Below are 14,767 nucleotides of genomic sequence, written 5' to 3'. Positions count from 1 at the left end.
TGAAGAGTTCATTAGAACATTGGATCGAGGCTCACAAAAATATTGACAAAACCTTTAGTGTTCTGACAGATTTTTCGCCTAACATTTCAAGTTCCAAAGTCAGTGAAGGTATCAAACGTCTGTGTCAGAAGTACCCAGATGATCTCCCAGTAAATTTTACTAAAGAATTTCTTCTATTTGTTGAATTCACATCACTCTCAGATATATAAAGAAAAAGATGACAAAAGCAAATCTATTTGGATGTATTAAGTTATCACTGAATGCAATGTGATAGAACAGGGGTGGGCAAACTTTTTGGCCTGAGGGCCGCATCGGGTTTCAGAAATTGTATGGAGGGCCGATTAGGGGAGGCTGTGCCTCCCCAATCAGCCAGGCGTGGCCCAGCCTCCACCCCCTATCCTCCCCTGCTTCTCGCCCCCTGATGCCCCCCCCGGGACTCCTGCCCCATCCAACCTCCCTGTTCTCTGACAGCCCCCACAGTACCCCTGCCCCATCCACCACCACCCTGACCCCTGACCCCCCTTTGGACCCCCCGCCCCTGACTGCCCCCCATCACCCCATCCAACCCCTCCTCTCATTCCTGACTGCCCCCCCCAGACCCCTGCCCCATCCAATCACCCCTTCTCCCTGTCCCCTGACCGTCCCTGGAACCCCTGCCCCTAACAGCCCCCCGCCACCCTATCCAACCCCCCTCTCCTTCCTCACTGCCCCCATTCAACCCCCCTGTTCCCTGCCCTCTGACCGCCCCGACCCCTATCCACACCCCCGCCCCCTGACCACCACCCCGAACTCCCCTGCCCTCTATCCACCTCCCCTGCCCCCTTACTGCAATGCCTGGAGCACCGATGGCTGGCGGCGCTAGAGCCGTGCCACTCAGAGCACCAGGACAGGCGCCCGGCTGGAGCCATCCACGCCACCGTGCAGCACAGAGCACCGGGTCAGGCCAGACTCTGCAGCTGCGCTGCCCCAGGAGCTTGCAACCCCGCCGCCCAGAGCATTGTGCCAGCAGCAGGGCGAGCTGAGGCTGCAGGGGAGGGGGAACAGCAGGGGAGGGGCCAGGGGCGAGCCTCCCGGGGCTGGAGCTCAGGGGACGAGCAGGAGGGTCCCGCGGACTGTAGTTTGCCCACCTCTGTGATAGAATGTTTCCCAAATGTTGAAACTGCATTACGGCTGAATTTGTCACTAATGATCACTAACGGTAGTGGAGAACGTTCCTTCTCTCTTCTAACTAGGGTCAAAAATGTCCTCCGATCCACCACGACTGAAGAGCATCTCAGTGCTTTGTCCCTCTTGATCATTGAGAATGAAATCATCAGGTCTTTGAATTACAATTACATCATTCATGACTTTGCCACAGCTAAAGCTAGGGGGGGGGGAAATTGTGTGAAGAATTGAGTATAGTGAGAGTAGAATAAACTTGTTAATATTACATAAATAAATAATATATAAATACATATGTAGATAATAGTTTGATGACTTCATAATTTTTTTGCAATATGTAATTAATACTTAGGCCCTTCACAACCTTAATCCGGCCCTGGCTGCCGTGCTGGAGGGCTGCGTCCTAGTTCACCAGCAAAGCTGCCTTGCTGCTCCCGTGCAGCCACAGGGCTCTTCTGACCTGCACTCCCAGGTGGCCTGCTGGAGCTGGGGTTTGAAAGTCCCTTGAGGCTGCTCATGCTGGAGTTGAGGGGGGAGAGGAGCGAGGGTGGGGGAAGGGAGAGGAGCGAGTGGGGGTCAGGGCCTCAAGGGAAGAGTTGGGGCTGGGTGGGGCCTGGGGGGAAGAAGCAGGGCAGGGGCAGGGGCCGGGCCTTGGGTGAAGAGTCAGGGCAGGTACTCTGGGGGGAATATGTGGGGCAGGGGTGGTCCAGTTATTAGAAAGTTGGCCACAGAAGCCCGAGATCAGACCTAGAGCAGGGCAGAGAGCTGATATCACCCTCAAAAGAGGGACCCTGTTACACCAGAGCAGGACAGAAAGCAGGTGCTCCCAGCACGCTGTAGTCCCCACGCGCAGCGTCGATACCCTGTGAGCAGCCCTTAAGAAACACAGAGACAGTGACAAGAGGATGTTCAGTCATGACAGGGAGCTGAAGGAGGACTTGGGAGGTTGGCAGACACTGGGTCACGGCGTGGAGGATGTTGAACTAGGAAAGGAGAGCACAGTGCCCGGACAGCATTGTGTGGTGGCAGAAGTTATTTTGTGCCACGTGACACACTTCCTAAAATGAGGATCTTAAACTACCCAAGATACTACAGGATGGAATTGCAGCACTGAGTTAAACTTGTGATCCATCTAGTCTAGTACCCTGTGTCCAAGAGGGGCCAGGATCAGATGGTGGAGAGGAAAGTGTTAGAGACCTCACAGTAGGCAGATATAGGGTAATTTGCCCCCATTAAGGTCTAATCCTAATCTCTACTAGTTAGAGATTGATTTAAATTTTGAAGCATGAGGATTTATATCCCTTCCAATACTCTTTGTAAGCTTTGACAATAGAATAATAGAAATGTATGGCTGGACCTCGAGAAGTCATCAGGTCCAGCCCTCTGTACTGCAGCAGGACCCAGTAAACCTAGACCATCCCTGCAAGATGTTTGTCCAACATGTTTTTAAAAACCTCCAAAGATGGGGATTCCCCAATCTCTCTTGGAAGCCTGTTCCAGAGTTTACCTACCCTTATAGTTAGAAAGTTTTTCCTAATAGCTAACCTAAATCTCCCTTGAAGCTGATTCGGCCCATGACTGCTTGTCCTACCTTCAGCTGACATGGAGAACAACTGATAACAGTCCTCTTTACAACAGCCCTTAACATATTTGAAGACTTATCAGTAGGGCCCTACCAAATTCATACGAATGTGTCACGGACTGTGAAATCTGGTCTCCTCTGTAAAATTTGGCTATTGTAGGAGAGGTCGTGGTGTTGCCACCTTTACTTCTGCACTGCCTTCAGAACTGGGTGGCTGGCTCTGAAGGCAGCACTGTTGCCGGCAGCAGCGCTGAAGTGAGGGTGGCATGGTAGGAGGGGTAGTTGTCATTTATGGGGGAGGAGGGGAAGGGCTGGCTTTACAGGTGGGCACCAGGGCCTGCACAACCCCCTTATGGGTCAGGACCCCCACTGTTACAACACAGTGAAATTTCAGATTTAAATATCTGAAACCAAAACATTTAAGATTTTTTAAATCCTATGACTGTGAAATTTACCAAAACGGGCCATGCATTTGGTAGGGCCCTTCTTACCAGACCCCCTCAGTCTTCTTTTCTCAAGCCTAAACATACCCAGTTTTTTAAAATCTTTCCTCAAAGGTCACATTTTTCTAAACCTTTTATCATTTTTGTTGCTCTCCTCTGGACTCTCTCCACTTTATCCACAACTTTTCTAAAGTGTGGTGCCCAGAATTGAGTAGAGTGAGACAATTACTTCCTGTGTCTTACATACAATACTTCTGTTAATACAATCCAGGATGATATTAGCCTTTTTCATAGCTGCATCACACTGTTGATTCATATTCAGTTTGTGATCCAATATAATCCCCAGATCCTTCAGCAATACTACCACCTGGCCAGTTATTTCCCATTTTGTAGTAGTGCATTTGATTTTTCCTTTTGCACTTATCTTTACTGACTTTCATCTTGTTGAATTCAGAGCAATTCTCCAATTTGTCAAGGTCCTTTTGAATTCTAATCCTGTCCTCCACAGTGCTTGCAACCCTTTCCAGCTTGGTGTCATCTGCAGATTTTATAAGCACACTCTTCACTCCATTATTCAAGTCATTAATGAAAATATTGACTAGTACCAGATCCAGGACTGACCCTTGTGGGACACTACTAGATTCATTTTCCCAGTTTGATAACCGTTGATAAATATTATTTGAGTATGGGCTTTCAACCAGTTGTGCACCCACCTTATAGTAATTTCATCTAGACCACATTTCCCTAGTTTGCTGATTAGAATATCACATGGGACTGTGTAAAGCCATACTAAAATCAAGTTATATCACACATATATCTACTGCTTTTCCCATGCATTAGTCCAGTAACCCTGTGAAAGGAGGAAATTAGGTTGGTTTGACCTGATTTGTTCTTGACAAATCCATGCTGGCTATTTCTTACAACCCTATTATCCTACAGATCAGTGGTTCTCAACCCATGGCCCGCAGGCCACTTGCGACCCAATCAGCATGCAGCTGCGGCCCATGTGACATCCTCAGCATACAGGTAGTATATATATTGTGTGGATGTGACCCACATAACACATAGAGAGCTGCATGTGTGGCCCACAATGGTAAAGAGGTTATGAACCACTGATCCAGTTGCTTACAAAATGATTGTTTAATAATTTCCTGGTATCGAAGTTAGACTGACCGGTCAGTAACTCCCTGGGTCCTCTTTGTTCTTCATTTTTAAAGATCAGTTCAATGTTTGCCCTTCACAGTCTTTCAGGACCTCACTCACCCTCCATGAGTTCTCCATGATAATTGCGAGTGGTTCCAAGATTGCTTCTATGATAACAGAATATTATCTTTATTCATATAAATGTTCAGTCACTCAGTGTTGTTAATTTCTTTGCCTCAACGACATGGCTGGCATTGTAGATCTATGTTCCAACAGCAGATGGAAGAAACAGGGACCAACAAGAGAATTTTTCCTGTTCCACGATACATTTACCCAGCTCGCTCTTGTCCCAGGAGCTGAGGGGAGTGGTTATACCTGCATAATTAACTCCTTAGACCTGGTTTTCTGGAGCACTACTGTACCTTTACCTTACTGCCAAAGTAACAGCTTACAAGGAATATCTCCCACTTAAAGGGGATTCCCATCTGCACAAAGCTGTTAGAAATGCTCTCTGCCAGCCCTTCTTCTGGCCCCTGCTGTGGGGAGTGTGCTAAGGAGAGGACAGAGTGCAGTGCACTCCAACTATTCTTGACTTCCCACCGTCCTCTTGCCCTCTATTCCTGGGCCAAACACAGGGACAGAGCAGCAGAGCCGTCTTCGCATCATTTCAAAGATGAGCTGAACTCTCTTTTGGTTTAAATATATAAATAAAATCTATGTTGGATTTCATGTCATTCACAGCTATACATGTGTGCACTTAAAAATTAGAAATGAATGGCAACCATCTGTCTGAAAAGACAATGGTGTAATGCCAAAGCAGATCAGATGCTATGTGCCGTGCTACAGCACCGCAAGTGGTTAAAAGCCCAATTGCCAAGTGACAGTCCTTGCCACAGATAATGCAGGTGTAAAGCGCAGGGCTGGAAGATGAAGCCAGTGCACTGCTAGCACCTGAGGTCTGCTGTGCTTTCCTCTTAACTCTTTTCACTTTCCACTCTCTCAACCCCCTCTCTTCAGTCTCTTTGACTCCCTCCAGCACAGTCAGTTGCTAGCTGCATCTTCCCACCTTGCTGTGTCGATGTCAAAAGTTTTCAGGTCCCTTTTGCAAATGACCATGCACCTGAGCCTAGGTCGACCCAGTGTCCTTGGAGCATCCACAAGTTCTCCATACATGAGATACTTTGGAATCCTTTGTCCATCTGGTGCCCATGACAAAGCCAACGCGGATGTCTGTGTTTGAGAATAGTGATAAGACTTTGTAATTTTGCTTTCTCAAGTATTTCAGTGGCAGGAACTTTGTGATTCCACTTGATATTCAGAATAAAGAAAAGACATCATGGAAAGTGTTTAGCCTGCTCTCATGTCTGCTGCAGCTGGTGTCACCACTATATAGCAGCATGCTCAAAACATATGTCTGGTAGACCCGTATCTTGTTGTGCAGTGTCAGTTTCCGGCTAGCCCACATGCACTTGGTCAGTTGGGCAAATATGGTGGCTGCCTTTCTGTTATGAAAATTAAACTCACCAGCTGGATATACGTTATCCGATACAATCGATCCTAGATAACAGGACTTCTGTACAACTTATAGCGTGATGCTAGCTATTAGAACTTCTGGGGCAGTCAAACACACCTTTTGCCATAAGCATTGGGTTTTGGTTTTTTGGTTGTTCTTTTTTTTTTTTTTCAGGCTGATGATTAGTTCAAATTCATCACAAGCTAGCACAAAGCTACTGCAAAGGTGCTGGAGCTCCTCTTCACTGGGTGTGATGAGCACCACATCATCCTTGAAAATAAGTTAGCTTATCAGCAGGTTTTTGACTTTGCTTTTTGCTCTTAGACCTGCACTGTTGGAGAGTTTTCCCGTCCGATCTTGTATGGAGGTGGAGATGTTATATGAGAAAGCATGACGAAGGAGCAGAGAGAAGAATATACTGAAGAGTGTTGGTAGCAAAACAAATCCCTGTTTGACACCACTGCAAATTACAAACATTTAAAAGTTTGATGGTTAAAACATTGTAAAGAGTTCTGCTCTGCTTTATATGTTGCTACAGATAGTCACAGGATATATACAGGAACTGGTGTAGAACCTTGGCAAGTAAAAACCATTCCAGTAACAGTGACAACTGCTCAGGATTGGTTGTCCTGATGTGAGCCAGATACAGTATGATCTTTGCAGTATTAGTCATAGTCCTACGGTTTAAGGCCAGAACAGATCTACTCTGATCATCCTGTACATCACAGGCCACCAAACACCCAGCCACACTCACATCAAACCCAACAACCAGAATTAGACCTATGTATTACAGCCTTTAGGAGATGAAACTATGGTGTGTCATAGCCAGAGAATAGGAGGGACCAAGGTGCACCAGTGCACAAAGCTTCTGCAAGCACTTTTCCTTCACTTTTGCCTATCCACTTTCTTCTATCACCAGCTTCCACTCCCTTTAAATTGATCATGTGTTTTCAAGCTACTAGTGTACTCTAGCATGACCCATCACCCCTCCTCTCTTTCTGATGCAATTGACTGTGGTGTCATCACCCAGTCATCTGAGGGGACTATCCAGAACCAAATACAGGGACAGATGGCAGGGCAGGACATTACTGTCGACATGAGCACAACCCCACAGCTAAGGGGTTGGAGTTCTAGGAGAGCGAAGAGCAGGGCCAAAAAGGTTGGATCTCCATCTGCCAGTGAAGAAGACTACTAGACACAGAGCAGAATGGACTGGGAACTGCATAGAGTCCACCTGGTGCTACTCTACTTCTTGACCTATTCTATCTTCGTGAACATCTACAAACCACTGTTCCATCCCCTCACCACTGTAGCAGACCTAGCGTCCCAATGGGTCGCTGCCCAGGTGATCAGGCTCTTCATCCTGTGGCGCTGCAGCCTAGAGATGGCAATTGCTTTACTCTTAATTCTGGGCAAGAAGCTCTGGGCTGAGATGCTAGCAAATAAGGCACTATGGCAGTCCCTGGCAGCAGCCAGAGTCTTCTGCCTTCACCTAATCACCATCCTGCTGCACTGTGGCAGGAGAGGTGCTGTGCAGCTGCTGGGGCACCTGAAACAAGTGGTTTGGGCTACCTTGTCATCCAGTACCCAGTGGGTCCACCCTCATCTGGCTGCCTGTTTCCGGGAGGACAGCAAGGACTGTAAGATAGTGCTGCGAGGAGGCATGCGTCAGGTGAGCATCTCGCTCTTCTTTGGGTTCCTCGATGGGGTGCTAGAAGTTTTCCACATGTCAGCGCTGGCAGTGAGATATGGAATCACCCACATCTTCAGCTATGCCAGGCCTACATGGGACCCTGCCTCAGAGGACAACAGCTTAGTTACCATCACTTCTGTCCTCCCCCCTGCCCGGGTTCCCTTGAGTCACCGCTTCAAGGGCCCTACAACTTCAGTCCTCAAAGACTTCCCCTCATCCACTGACCTGCTTCAGTTTGTGGTTGTCAGTGAGAACATAGGCAGGGGTGCTGGTAGGTATAGTTTGGAGGGCACAGCTCTTCCCCTGCATGTAAGATTCCAGAGCTATATGAGAATGAGAGAGCCATTTTCTGCGCAATCCAGAAGTACTACAGTGAGGCAGCTGAAGATAGCCTGCATGGTTTTCATTGTGCTCTACCTCTCCATACTTTCTGTCATTGTCCAGTGAGTCACATAAAGGACCAGCTCATATATTTGTGGTATTTTATTTATGAAAGATGTCCTTGCACTAACCCTGTTTTTGAGGGAAGGGGCCTAACAGCACAAGGTGTGTAATGCAGGGGGAAGAGTCCCAGTGGTGAAGTGTGGTTTAAGCATAAGATGTCCATCTCTGAGGACCATCTCTGAGGATTTGGGTACAAATCCTGATTTAGATGACAAGCGATAAGAATTTGGCCTCATCATATTTCTTGATGTGTCATAAGAACTCCATCAAGGAATGAAGAATATGTAGAGTGAGGTATTAAGAGGAGAAAGCAGGAAGTGGGATATAGTATGATGGGAAGCCAGAGAGACGAGATGGAGTAAAGGAAGAAGGTGAGGGGCTGTGGAGGGAACAAAGGGAGCAGAGAGAGGCAAGAGACCAAGGAGGACACAGCGAGAGTAGAGGGAGCAAAGAGGAAGCAAGGGAGTGAGGAGAGAAAAAGAAGGAATGGAGGGAGGGACAGGCTGAGAAGAGAGTTGAGGAAAACAGACACCGTACAGAAGAGTGACAAAGGGGGTAAGAGACAAAAGGAGAGAACAAACAGGAAGAGAACAGAGAGGTAGAGAGAGATGAGGCAGGGACAATTCAATGTCTGTGGCCATCCCAGTCGTTGGCCTGTCTCCTGAGAGTGCCAGCATAGGGAGCAATCTGTATCAAATGGGCATGTAGTTCTTTTGGCAAAGGTTGTTCAGTGCTCTACAGTATGTGCAATGAGTTGGGCGATCTCAGTTCAGTCCTAGCAGAGAGATGGACCACACTGCAAAAGCCACCATCACAATTGGCACTAATTGAGCTCCTGCAGTATTCAGGGAATGAGAGCAGCAGCAGAACAAAAAAACAAAAACAAATAAAAAAGGCACAAAAATCACAACCCCAACCCACCCTATGAATGCAGAGAAAAGGTCTTTAAAGATCAAAAGAATTAGATCTGAATAAGCAGTATATGAGGAGAGAAGAAGGTGATAAGGAAGTAGGAAGAGTCTCAATATCCAATCAGTGTTATTAAAAAACACTCGGTAAAAATGCAGTACCCAAGCCAGTTTCCATTGGATGGCATTTATTTTTGCTACAAGTTAAAACAGATATAAGTTCGACACTCTCTCCAGTGGTTTTTTTATGCAAGTTCCAGTGTGGCCCTTGGCATTGCGAAGTTTGGCCATCTTTGACTGCCTCTAGGTCTTTCCCGTCTCTAATGGTGCCATTCTGCATTATTTGATGGAGGGCTGTCCAATGGGGTCAGACAGTTAGGGAAGCTGTGTGGGGGAGGTTATTTCCCATTTTATAGAGTGCAGTTTGCATGATGGAGTGAGGAGTAAATAGCAGCTGGAGCCTCTAGAATATCTGAAGTGTTTGTGCAGAAGGATATCTGGAGGGTAGGGACTGTTTAAGACTCCCAAACATCTTGGCATCTTCCCTTTTGGATAATATAATTAAGGAGCATCTGAGCAGTGATGACTCCTTCAATTCTCTCCCCCCCCCCCATTCCTTATTCTCTCTCTCCCTCTCACCTTTCTTTCTCTTCACCCTATCTCTGGAAGGGGGCTTGCCACACTAGCTAGGTGAAAGACCTGGCTGGGGATACCTGCTGTGTAGGCAGCAGAAGCCCTCTGAGGCAGAGGCCGTTGGAGGAACCAGGCAGCCGGACCAGTTTTGACTGATGTTGAACTGTGTTTATGCCTGAACAATAACTGCATCTCTGGGAAAAGGGCCGGGACTCTCGATACTGGTGACAGCGTCACTGATGCAGCTGGCTGGTGAGTTGTCCCCCACTTACTTAAGAGTGGGGAAGATGAGGCAGATGCAATTACAGTGGCCTTCCATTGTGATGGCACCATAATGCAATGTCATCCCATGATGCTGTGATGTAAATGAATTTGTCTTGCAAATTTAAAAGGTGGTGGGAACCCTCCCTAATGAAAGGTTCCTGCCTTTGGATGAACCCTTTCAGAAGCTGTTATAAAAAGTGCAGTGTGCTCATGACATGATCAACCTATGGGTGATTCATCTGATGAACTGCTGCTACTAATTGGTAGTCCATTGGCTGAATGTGAGAGTTCAGATTTATTTGTTTTTCTTCCAGCATGACACTTAAAATATACATTTTCCATTATTCAGGAGATATTACTGGGCCAAATCCTGAATTCCTTACATAAGAAAAATCTCAAAGTCAATTAGCATTTTCTTGGGTAAGGTCTTTGAAATATGACTTAAGAGAATTAACACACAAAATACTTTGTGAAGTTTAAATGAAGGTCACTGCTACGCTCCCACTCCAAGAAATATTATCTTAAAAATACTAAACATTTAAACGTATGACCGTTGAACAATTAGAGGAAGGCAGATATCCAAATATATTCGCAATACACACAATCTCCTAAATAAATTTACACATGTAGTCATCATATTACATAGCCCAGAACAACCTTAATGACACCTAGAAATGGCCCAGTGATTTGGGGTTAGAGTTAAGTTTTAAAAGGTTTGATCAATTGCCTTCACGTTCAGGATACACTAGCATGTTTTATTTTTAAGTAATCACAAAAAATATTTTTCTTCTGCAGTTATAAGACAAGTGAATACAGGGCCTATCACAGAGCAGTGTTGCAACTTTTAACTCTGCTACTGAACAGCTCCATGTTCATGGTAATTTGTAATGCCTTGTAACTCAAAAACAGCCTTTAATTTATTCATACTTTGCAAAAAGATACAGCATACAGTACCTAGACACTGTAAAAAACAAAACATCCTTAGATTAGATAACAATTGATCAGATAAAATAGATCTAGTTTCTTATATTGGAATCCATTATTTTAGCATCTGTGCACCTCAAGATTTAAAAAAAAGACATAAGATAACTCACATCTCCTGTCCCAGCAGGGACATGTTATCAAACCGATTGTGAGCTCTTCAGGGCAGGAAGCATGTACTCGTATGTATTTTTAAGTGCCTGGTACAACTCACCCTGAATGCAGTTAGGGCCTGTGGGTACTACTCTGTCAAACAATACAAAACAATGCTCTGGAGTTAACGTTATGCAGGGAAGGGAGAGCTAACAATAAGCCTTATCATGGAACCTGTCTGCAACAACTTAATGATGGAGACTATCACCTCTTCATAAGAAAATGTAATACATACACCACCAATATTAAATCACTCTCAGTTCATTTACTGGTATTTCTAGCATACAAATCAGCATAATAAAAATCAAGTCATACTGCTGGATGGTAGAAGCCAGCTCAAATCATGTCCATAACTTGTTTATACAAGGGTTTCTGATAAGGCATCTCTTCATTCTGCGAGCTACATAGGGCTGAGTTGCAACCTGAACAGTTATTAATTGGGAACTGGAGGATGAGATAAATTATTAATTCCTCCTTTGGCAAAGGGAAATCAGATAGTACTGGAGTCAAGAAGCTCTCTAAGGTCTGTCTAGATTTGAAATTGTGCTAGTGCCCGTTTAACTACACCTCTACCCCGATATAACGCGACCCAATATAATACGAATTCGGATATAACGCGGTAAAGCAGCGCTCCGGGGGGGCGGGGCTGTGCGCTCCGGCGGATCAAAGCAAGTTCGATATAACGCGGTTTCACCTATAACGCGGTAAGATTTTTTGGCTCCCGAGGACAGCGTTATATCGGGGTAGAGGTGTAGCTGTTTTCAGACACAGCTTTTGCCAAACAGCTACAATTCTTCAGTGCAGGCTCCTTGCCCTTGCACCTGCATCACTGCTGGGCCCGCCCAGCCATAATCTGGCCCCAAATCCTAGACCACACCAGGCAGAGGAAGAGGAAGGCAGATCAGAATTCCTGGCTTGCTCTGCCAACAACCCAGTAGTGTTTGAGTCATCAGCAGGCTGATAAGTTCCTTCAGCCCCCTCCCCTGGCCTGCCAGTGTAGGGGTGAGGAAAGAAACACCAACAAATTCTTCTGTTGAGAATGCAGGAGGAAAAAAAATGCTTTTGTGCCCAAACTCTGATTCCTGCAAACACAGCTCACTACAGAGCCTTGTCTACACCAGGATTTGGGGGGCAAAACTTTCCCACTGTTGCTAACATTGGTGCCACCCTATCAATAGGAGCAATGACAGGGCATTAGCAGTCATTGGTGTTTTTTAACAGTGTATCATTTAGATGTGCTCTGAGCAGAAAGGGAGGAAGGAGAAGAAAAGATGGAAACATTCAATAAAGAGAAAAAATTAAGCTAAAGATAAACAGATATTGAAAAGTGTGAAGGAAGGAATGGATACATTAAGATGGGGTAAGTCCTCTGCCCTGCACCAAGCCTGAGTAAACAGGGTGAGCGGAAGGAGAACAAATCCCTCACCCATTCCACAGCCAGAGAGAAACAGAGCTATTCTACCACTAGTGTAGCACCCAAGGGAGCAGCAGTTCATACACAGGAGTTTGGTCAGCAGACCCACATATATGTGTTATCAGGGATTCATGCCCCCATCTTCCCTGCAAATCCTCCCTGCTCAATGGAACCCCACACCCACGGCACAGTTCTGTTGCCTTTCCAGTGGCATGTGTCCAATAGGTGTAAGGGGGCAGGATTTGCCCCTGTACAGCAGAAGAAAAGTGGAGTGAAAGAAGGGAACTGAGGAAGAAAAGAGCAAGGGAAACAGTATGGAAAGGCAGAAAGTGTTAATAAATTTGCTATAAACGCAGATTAAAATGACGGATAACCAATGTATATATTATTGTTATGGCAGGTGTTCACATGTAGCCCTGTTATCCCCAAGGGTCTCCCAAATTCTTTTCCTTCGCATACGGACAAGCTTTGAGTATTGGAAGAAATGCTTGTGTTAGATTTTGGTTACCCACGTTACCAGGTAAAGGGAGCTGTGCTAGTGGCAGGAGAATTTGTTGTCTGCCTTGGTCTCAGATTAGAGTCAATTCCTGAAGCAGAGTTACTCTCCAGGAACCAGGCCTTTGTGTTGGGTTGAGATGCCTGGAAATTGGATTTGCCCTGTGGACTGTTTGATCATCTCATACCAGATCTGATGTACATATGTAAATAAAGCAACTTACGCTTAGAATGTACCAGATTCTGCAACGCTGATTTCTCTTCCATTGGGAAGCTAGACTGCAAGATTCCAGTGTCTGTCACCACTCAGTGGTTTTCCGGGGGTACATCAACTAATCTAGATATTTGCCTAGTTCTACAACAGGCTACATAAAAAGCACTAGCAAAGTCAGTACAGACAACAATTTCATACAGACAATGACTTGTTTATACTGCTCTATATGCCATACACTGAAATGTAAGTACAAGATTTATATTCCAATTGAGTTATTTTATAATTATATGGTAAAAATGAGAATCTAGCCTGTAAAATGGGATGTGTATTATTATTATATTGATAATTATGGCAAACCCTAAGTTAATAGTTAAAACAAAACATGTACATATAGAGCCGAATTCCACTGTCAGCTGTACTGATGTAATTGAGAGCAGAATGGTATAATACTGTGCCGAGATAGTTGTTCTTCCACAACACAATGTAAAGCATACCTAAGGAATGCACCTAGCATATAAAATATTAGACAAGCTTCATAAACTCTCAGAGAGCTTCCATCTCCTCTCCCGGCTCAGTGACACCCACAGAAGAAGGCTTTATGGGAAGAAATCTGCATGAAGATCCCCTTACAGAGATCTCCCACACTATGGGCTGGGATTTGCTCCATGTGGAGAAAGCCTCAGGACCCACACCGCAAATTGGCAGAGCCCAGAGGCCAGCTTCTTCTGTGTGGAGGCCCTGATCCCTTACTGCAGCCATGCTACCAAGCATTCCCCCTAGTCGTGGCTGTCCCCGGGACCCGAGAAGAAGGCACCCAGGAAAAGACAATGCAGTCCCAGACTGTATTCTCGTTGCTCTGCAGGACCGGCTCTAGGCACCAGCAAAGCAAGCACGTGCTTGGGGCGGCACAATTACAGGGGCGGCATTCCGCCCATTCTTTTTTTTTTTTTTTTGCTTTGGCAGTTGCACTTTCTGAGCTTTTTTTTTTTTGCTTGGGGCGGCAAAAAACCTAGAACCGGCCCTGTTCCTCGGTGAGCTCTGCAGAACTGGCAGGCGCAATGTGCCATCACTAGTCCCAATACCAGTCTGCCTCAGATGTGATAGATCTGATCTAAGAAAACCTCTTACAATGTCAGTTTCCCCCCTCAGCACTGCTCAGATTTGAAGAGGCAGAGCTCACATGTCCGAATATGCTAAATTAAACAAGCCTAAGTTTGTTCACCTTCGAGCATGTTGTAACATCTGTTTCTCTAGGCTTTTACTGAGGGGGTGGGTTAACTATGTTGAGAGAAGAGGGGTTTACTCTCGGTATGCAATGTTTTTTCTTTGTTGGCATTGCTTCAGCCTAAATTCTTTGTAATAGATTCAGTTGCACCTAAAGCTCTAGGAGGTTGCGTGCCCATACATCAGAATAAATCCACAAAAATGGAAGGAAGGATGGTCCAGCAGTTAGGGCACTAGCCTCGCCCAGCCCTTAGGAGACCTGACTTCAATTTCCTGCTCTGCCACAGACTTCCGGTATGACCTTGAGCAAGTCACTTAGCCCCTCTGTGCCTCGGTTCCCCCTCTGTAAAATGGGGATAATGGTACTTCCTTACCTCAGAGGGATGTTGAGAGCATGAGTATGTTAAAGGTTGGGAAGCACTTTGAGATCTGCTGATGAAAAACTAGGTATTATTAAATAAGAAGCTCAAATTTTCCAGAAAATGTGTCTAGAGGAGAGCAA

Source organism: Emys orbicularis, chromosome 1 (genome assembly GCF_028017835.1).
Source record: "Emys orbicularis isolate rEmyOrb1 chromosome 1, rEmyOrb1.hap1, whole genome shotgun sequence".
In the NCBI taxonomy this organism is placed as follows: Eukaryota; Metazoa; Chordata; order Testudines; family Emydidae; genus Emys; species Emys orbicularis.
Note: the sequence above shows the minus strand (reverse complement) of the source record.